Source organism: Sciurus vulgaris (assembly GCF_902686455.1).
Source record: "Sciurus vulgaris genome assembly, chromosome: 3".
In the NCBI taxonomy this organism is placed as follows: Eukaryota; Metazoa; Chordata; class Mammalia; order Rodentia; family Sciuridae; genus Sciurus; species Sciurus vulgaris.
The window spans coordinates 34096077-34104365 of NC_136463.1; the positions used below are offsets into that span (position 1 = coordinate 34096077).

Genomic DNA, 8289 nt, shown 5'->3' on the forward strand with positions numbered 1-8289 from the left:
GTCAAGAGTTGAGGCCTGTCTCTCATTGGCTTATCTCCTCCCAATAGCCCAACATCATCTGAGGACTGGGGTCTATTTTTGAATGACATAACCATTTCTAGTTTTCTTAGTAAAGCAATTTAACAAATTATTTGAAACAACTGTCACACTAGATAAGCATAATGCATGGAATGAAATTATTTGAAAAATTAAGTTTGCTCTTTCATTAACCTTTCAAATTTGGTGGGACTGGGCCTGGTGGTGTATGGCTTTAATTCCAGCTACTCAGGAGGCTGAGGCAGGAGAGTCACAAGTTTGGGTCAGCTGGGGCAACTTAGTAAGACCCTGTCCCAAAAAGGAAGAAGAAAAAATGTTGTGGAACTGGCATGTCTACACCTGGATAAAAATTCAGGCAGACCCCATGACTTTATAAAAAATACATTTTTATTTTTAATTGACACATAGTAATTGTACTTATTTAAGGGGGACATTGTGACATTTTAATACATGTACACAACATGTAATGATCAGGGAAACCAGTCTGTCATCTCATGACCTTTGTCATTTCTTTGTGTTGGGAACATTCAAACACCTCTCTAAGGCCAGGGATGATGTTGCACAGGAGGCCAAGGCAGGAGGATTAAAAATTCAAGGTCAGCCTCAGCAACTTAATGGAACCCTGTCAAAAAAAAAAAAAAAAAAAAAAAAAAAGAGAGAGAGAGAAGAAAAGAAAAAGCAAAGGGCTCAGTGGTACCCTCCTGGGTCCAATTCCCAGTACCCCCCACAACATGCAAATTATTCTCTACTAATTTAACTATTTTGAAATATTCAATTAATTTCCATCAAATGTGGTCATTCTACAGTGCTATGGAACATTAGAAGTTATTCTTCCTCCTATCCAACTATACCACTGAACCCCATGAATTTCTAGGTCTTTCTCGGTTGCTTTAAGTCTGAATAGTCTCACCTCAGTGATTAAGATGTTTATATATGGGGCTGGGGAGATAGCTCAGTCGGTAGAATGCTTGCCTTGCAAGCACAAGGCCCTGGGTTCGATCCCCAGCTATCACACACACACACACACACACACACACACACACACACAAAGATGTTTACATACGATCAGTAAAACTCCAAATGACATAAAACTGAGGCTTTTCCCCTCTCCTTTGGCTCATGTTGGACACCTAGGGGAAGTACCCTTCTTCTCCCATCTTTGGCGCTTGTGAACTGTGATATCTTCTCCTCATGAGTGCTGGAATGAGAAGAAGTAGGTAAATTTCCTCTTGCTAGGTCCTGCCATGGGATTTGGCATTGATGTTCCCTGGACTTGGCAGGTGTTTATTGCTGACATTTTTGTGCCCCCCATTTCTGCGACCTCTCAGCTCAGGAGATACACTTTCCCCCAGCAAAACTCTTTTCCTCCTCCCTAGGAATTTGCTCACATCCCCAGCTTCTCTTGGCTGAGTTTTCTTTGTCCTTCCAGGCTGCCCTTTTGGATAAAAATCCCTGGTCATTCCAAGTCACCCACAGCTTACACCTTTACCCCAACAACTCTGTGAGGACAGCTCCCCTGTGTGACCCTCTATTCTGCTGTACCCTTGCCATTTCTGTTTCTCAGGCTTGACACCTCTGATGGAGATAAGGATGGGGTGGGACTCACAGCACAACTCTCTCCGAAGAAATTCTCTTCAAAAACGTTCCCTCGACTTTTTTGTACCATACATATTCTTGGCCGCTTTGAAAATCCTGGTCTAGCACTTCACTTTGGTATCTATTTGTGATTCAGCTAAAATATCTATTTTAATGTCTGATTACATTTGATGTATGATGCATCTTGAATTAAAGTCCTCCTTCGATCCGAATCCTGAACATTCACAGGACATTTATTCACAGGACCAGGACTTCAGCAATCCAAGTCTGGATTCTAAGCGAGGGAGGTCTAATTAGAGTCATTGTTTCAACCAAACTCTGTAAGGCCTTGGGCATCCCTAAATGGCGCTCTAACCCCATTAGGGCTTCCTTTCTGCTTCCTAGCATGTCCAGGGGCTGGTGTGAGATGGGGGAGCAGTGGCAAGGAAGGACTTCTTTTTTTTTTTTTTTTTTTGGGTGCTGGGGATCGAACCCAGGGCCTTGTGCTTACAAGGCAAGCACTCTACCGACTGAGTTATCTTCCCAGCCCCAAGGAAGGACTTCTTGATGAGCATATTGAAACATTACTGGGGACTTCTTGCAGGAAGAGGCAAGAGTCAAAGGAATTCAGAAATTTGGACACATGTGACATTAAATATGTCACTTAATCCCTCTGAACCTTGGTTTCTACATCTGTAGAATGAGAATAATAATCCCTATGTTCCTCAAAGATGAGATTTTTTTTTTTTTTTTGGTACCGGTGATTGAACTCAGGAGTGCTCAACCACTGAGCCACATCACCAGTCCTTTTTAAAATTTTATTTACAGACAGGGTCTCACTGAGTTGCTTAGGGCTATGCTAAGTGGCTGAGGCTGGCTTTGAACTTGCAATCCTCCTTCCTCAGCCTCCTGAGCCACTGGGATTACAGGCATGTGCAAAGATGAGATCTTGTGAAATGCTTCCTACATTAAGAAGTGGATCAAAAGTGTCAGTCTATCTTACAGTTAAATTCTGTATGGCCTCCCTCCTCAGACTGTGACCATCTTGCAGGAAGGAACTCATATGGTTTTTCTTCTATCCCTGGTCAGCACACTGTACTGGGTGGAACTGCAGCACTGTTGGCACGTGTCTGTTTGGCATGTTCGTGGGCATTGATCTGCTCTGCATAGCTACATATTTAGCTCACATGTGCCCTCCATTAGATGATTCTGGAAAAACTGAGTGAAGGACCAGTACTCCTGTAACCTCATCATATCTCTGAAAAATCAAGCCCCAAATCCTTTAATAATAATTTGTCATTACTTAACTTCACTTTCCAAGATATTTTTGAAACATTGAACTTAATTTCCTTTGCCTTGACTTTCATGTGACTCAAATTCTTATTCCTGAAAGCATTTTCTTGCTTTCCCCCATATTCTTTCAATCATGTCACTTGCCTCTGAGTTTTCAGTTTTCCCTTGAACTGTACTCAGTTGCTGAGACAGGGGTGTGGAGAAAGCGTAGGCCAGGAAACCCCAGCAACCTCCAGCTAATGCACGGGGGCCTTTAGCTTGGTGATTACTACAATTGTTACTTAGTGGAACAGTGAGCCATTAACTGGGTTCTCACCCCCCTATTAGCATTACCCTATAATTTAATGACAATTAGAGTCCCAGAAACACAGACATAGGAAACAAGTGGGCAAAGGAGGCAGATGGCAGAGAGCAGCAGCAGCCAGGGGTTTTAATTAAAGGCACTGCTTCCTGAAGGTGCAGGGCCAAGAAAGAGAGTGGGAAGGGTCTGAGCTTGGAGCAAGGCAATCAAGCAAATGATTAAGGGGACTTTGCATTTTATTTTTTGGCAAGGAGGTTGGAGGCTGTTGGAGCTGGGCTGTACTTGTTTGATAGCAATGGGGATTGAAAGAGATCTTGAAAGAGATCATCTCCCTCTGTTCCTCCCTTCCTTTTTCTGGAATCTGTGGGGAAGCAGCTCTCATAGAGGGGTCTCTGAGGAGGTGCTTCTTGGTCTCATCTGGTTTTCTCACCTGGGGCCCAGAGTAGGCTGTTGAGTGTATGTTGGAGCCAACATCTTTTCTGTAGACCCACGTCAACAATACTAAGGAGTTCACCAAAGGCTCAGGCCTGGAGATGTCCATACCCATTGGCTATGTATGTAACTAGGGAGTGTAGACCCAGGCAGTGCATGTAGCTAGTAGGGCTCTATTATGTTTTGGATGTGCTTTGTTCCCCATAGGTACACGTGTTGGAAGTTTGGTCTAGTGTAGTGATATTAAAAGGTGGTAGGACAGACATCATTACCCTACGTACACGTATGATTACACGAATGGTATGAATCTATATCGTGCACAACCATAGAAACGAAAAGATGTAACCCATTTGCGTACAATGAATCAAAATGCAGTCTGTAAAATTTTTAAAAAATTTAAAAAATAAAATAAAAAATAGAGTGCTAGAAGGAAAAAAAATATATATATAAATAATTTATGAACTTGCTAACAAAAATACTTTGAACAAAGAGATAAAAGTGGAAAAAAAGAAAACAAACAAACAAAAAAATGGTGGTGGGACATTTAAAAGGCATTAGTGGGAGATCTTTAAGTCATTTAGGGTGTTCCCTCGGAAGAAATGAAGCAGTTATTGTGGAACCTCAGTCTCTCTCTCTATGCTACGTGACCTCTCCTCCCTCTTACATGTGCTCTTACAGTGATGCCGTCTTCCATGAAGCCAACTACTATGAGGCCTTCACCATAGCCAAGCTGATGCTGGCACCATGCCTATAAACCTCCAAAACTATGAGTGAAATAAATCTCTTCTCTTTATAAAGTGCACAGCCTCCAGTATTTTGTTATAGCAACAAAAGCTAACTAATACAGCCTGGAAGGAGAAGTTGTGAGAGCAATATTGGAGAGGAGTGTCCATGGATTCTTTCACAGAACTATTTTCCTATTCAAGCTTCAGAAACCTGAATGTCAGTGTAGAAGGGAGGAACCCCAGCATTCGAGGTCCCAAATGACTAGGAGATGATTACATCACTCTCCTACATGGAACTGACCCATGAAGAAAAGAGCCAATTGTGTAATTTCAGTCCAGTGCAGTCTCTCTTTGTTCTTCTGTCTTTGTCAGGTTGTTAATGGCAGCACTAGCTGAGGGGACTGTGGGGATGTGGTGGAGAATGAGGGGAAGGTGGAATCAGGGCTGGGGATCAAGAAGCTGGGAGCTTAAGAAGCTATAAGCAAAATTAGGAAACACTTTGGAAACTTCTCATTTCCTTTTATTCTCTACTTCTCCTCTCATCAATCAGGATCCAATCCTGCAACAGATGCACTAAAGTATTTAATAACCGAACACCTTCAAGGGTATTTGGAGGAGATTCTGGTATTCCAAAAGTTTCTGGAAACACAAGGTTCCTTCCCCGAAATCAGAGGGCAAGACCTGGGTTCTTGAGAGAAGGACTTTTCCCTCCTTCTGACTTTCTTGGCATTAAATTCACCATTTCTCATGGTAACCTTGTGATCCCAAGTTGGGGACTTTCCAGGACAGTTCCAGTTTTAAATATTTTATCCTATTGTCCTTATAAGTACTTGCGAGGTCACATGCCCTGATTTTGTTATGGAAAAAAACCATAAGTATAAGCCTAGCTCAAAGCATTTCCTGTCTGGCTGAGTCTACATAAATCTTGAGCTTCCTTAGCACCTAGGCATCATGGCATTTGTAAGATTTGTTGGAACCCAAACTAAGGAAAAATTAGCTTGCAGGATGGTGTGGCAGCAACGGATGGGTGACCTCCCTGTTTTTCTGGGAATAGTTTGATTCTGAAGCTCCCAAAGACTCATGCAAAAACTCACTGTCAATGGACATGGTGGGAAATGCCTGTAATCCCAGCAACTCGGAAGGCTGAGGCAGGAGTATCATAAGCTCAAAACCAGGCTCAGCAAGCCCCTCAGCAACTTAGCAAAACCCTGTCTCAAAATAAAAAAGGCTAGGGATATGGCTCCTTGTTTAATCTCCAGTACTAAAAACAACAACAAAACCCTCACGCTCATCATGGTTAGAGACAGATTTATTTCCACCTTTAACTCTCTACGGCTTTAAAGAAAAGCTTCCAACTTTTCAGAATTCTCTTTCCCATTAACTACCTGATTAAAAATCCCTTTAACAGAGAGCAGAGATTTCTAATCAATAATGAGAGATAAGGGTCTTTTCCTCCTGGGACACTTTTTTTTTTTTTCCACATTGGATATCTTAACCACAGTTGGGCCATGAATTCAGTTTAATGGGTCCTGATCTTTGGCAAATCATCAAAAGTATTTTATATACATATAGAATAAGTAGAATAATACATGTATATAAATAATTCAAATTGCATATTAACTATTATATTCTGTAGCTTATACAAATATACATATAACTATTATATATAATATAAATAAAAGAATACATATTATAGAAGAGGAAAGGGAAGAGGACAGAATGCATCACATTTAGGCACCGCGGGGCATGCCTGTAATCCCAGCAACTGGGGAGGCTGAGACAGGAGGATCGCAAATTTGAGGCCAGCCTCAGCAAATTAATGAGGTCCTGTCTCAAAATAAAAAATAAATTGGTTAATTAAAAGAGCTGGGGATGTAGTTCAGTGGCTTTGTAACAATGATCCACTTTATGCTTTGAATATAGCCCTTGCTGCTCGGTCACTGCAACTTTTTTTTTAAAAGGACATGTTTCTTCCTCTTCCTCTCTCCCTGCTCCTCCCTTATCTCTTCCATTCCCTAATCTCAGGGGAAATAGGATTACCTTTGTTCTCCATCCTCGGCTGAGTTATCTGTCCTTGAGCACATACCCTCCACAGGAAGGAAGTAATCCAGACTTTGGGGATGGAACCAGATCTCAGAAATGACTATTTCTAAAATTAACAAGTGAATTACAACTTGACAGAGAACACGTGGGATGTAGACTTTGAATCACCTCTTTAGAAGCCCCTTGCTCCCCTTGATGGGCAGAATCATAGCCTCCGGGACAAGTGCCCCCTGTGCTTCTCCTTTGCTAGCAAAGCAATAAACATTCTTTTTCCTTTTTCTCAAAACCATGTCCTCTTTATTGGATTGGCATCAAAGACTGAGCTTTCAGTAACAGTAAAGCTCTCCTGGGTTCGATCCCCAGTACCAAAATAAAGAAAGAAAGAAACAAACAAACAAAGAACGTAAGAAAGAAATAAAACAAGCATGCATCCCACTTGGTTTTAATAAGTATTATCTCATGAAATTTACATTGCTATTTTATCTACTGATACATGCATGTTCTCATCTACTCTACAAAATGTATTTTATTCTGAGAGTCATGGTTTAAAAGTTTGAGACCATTCTTCTGGGAGAGATCACACAGTTACATGTATTCACACTGAGAGTGAACAGTTCAGACTGACGCTCCCCCATGAGTCAGTCAACAGGGAAGGAAAAAAGGCTGCTGAACACCTGTGGGGGAGGAGCCTGACCCAGGGCTGAGACAGAACAGAAAGGAGAGAGGAAAGGGCCAGAGCAGAAGCCACCTCCAGCCATACAAGCACCCCAGGGCCCAGAACACAGCAATTCTGTGATTTAAATTAATTATCCCCCTTTCAAGTATCACCACATCCACAAGGAAGATAGGTACTGTTACTTCTGTCCCCATATTACAGATAAGGAAACTGAGGCTCACTTGCCTGAAGTCATATTGCTTGTAAATTGCAGACAAAAACTTCATCTGGAACCCAGGTGTGCCCATTTTTTCAGCCTGTGCTCTCCTGAAGTCACAGAAAACAGTCCTCTTTGGCCTGTGAAAGGGGCTTGGGGTTGGTCCAGTATCAATGATCAAGGGCTACCAGTCAACAGGACCCTGCTGCAGAGGCAGGACAGGCAGGGCCAGGAGGGGAAGGAGCCCAGGTTTTGCAGTGCAGGGATGGGGTGCTGGTGGCTGCGAGGGTGGCAGCCCTTCCCCAGCCCTGCTCCTGCTCACTGCCTGCTCTGCCATCGCAGAATATGCTGCTAATTATAACCAAACACAATGAGCAATCACAGCCTGCTGGCAGTGGAGTTCTCGTTAGCGGTCTGGCAGGCTTTTCATTAGAACTTTCCGGCAGCCTGAAAGCTGCAGCGGCAGGGGCTGTGAGCTTAGCTCTCTCCTCCGGGTCCTACACCCCTCTCCCCACGCCCAGTCTTCCCAATTCCGTCAGGACAGTACCTCTTCGCTCCTACCGTGTACAGGCTCTGTGTTCAGTGCCGCAGGGGGAATCGGAGCCAGGACTTTGTTCTTGCCTTCGGTGAATTCATCATATTCCCAGCAGTCTCTTGATTAGGAAAAAAAAAAAAAAAAAAAAAAAATCCAGGCCCCGTTAGCCTGGTGGTGGTCAAGAGAGAGCTCTCAACAGCTCCGCATCTGCAGTCCGTGGCAAGTCCTCAGCTGCATCTCTGAGGCCCTTCCTTGGTCATTGTGAAAAGGTATTTTGTGCGGTTCAATACTGCAGAGCACAGAAGCTCTTGTTCTAAGTGATGGGTAATACTCCTCTCAAAGGGATGCCTCGAGGAGAGGAGCTCTTTCAAAATCTTGGAGACCATATACCCGGGCTAATAAAAGAGAGGCATGAAGTCATTATAGGCCTGGGGGCCCAGCGGAGGCATTTCGAAAATGCCTATTTTGAGGACTTTG

General features: G+C 43.0%; 1 long non-coding RNA gene across 1 annotated transcript; it reads right to left on the reverse strand.

Moving 5' to 3' along the window:
- Positions 1 to 461: 461 nt before the first annotated feature.
- Positions 462 to 7932, reverse strand: LOC306656385. Its single transcript, XR_013762503.1, has 3 exons — positions 7825 to 7932; positions 7307 to 7387; positions 462 to 658 (listed from the first exon to the last, which is right to left on the reverse strand). It is a non-coding gene; the product is annotated as an uncharacterized lncRNA (long non-coding RNA).
- Between the last annotated feature and the right edge of the window lie 357 nt (positions 7933 to 8289).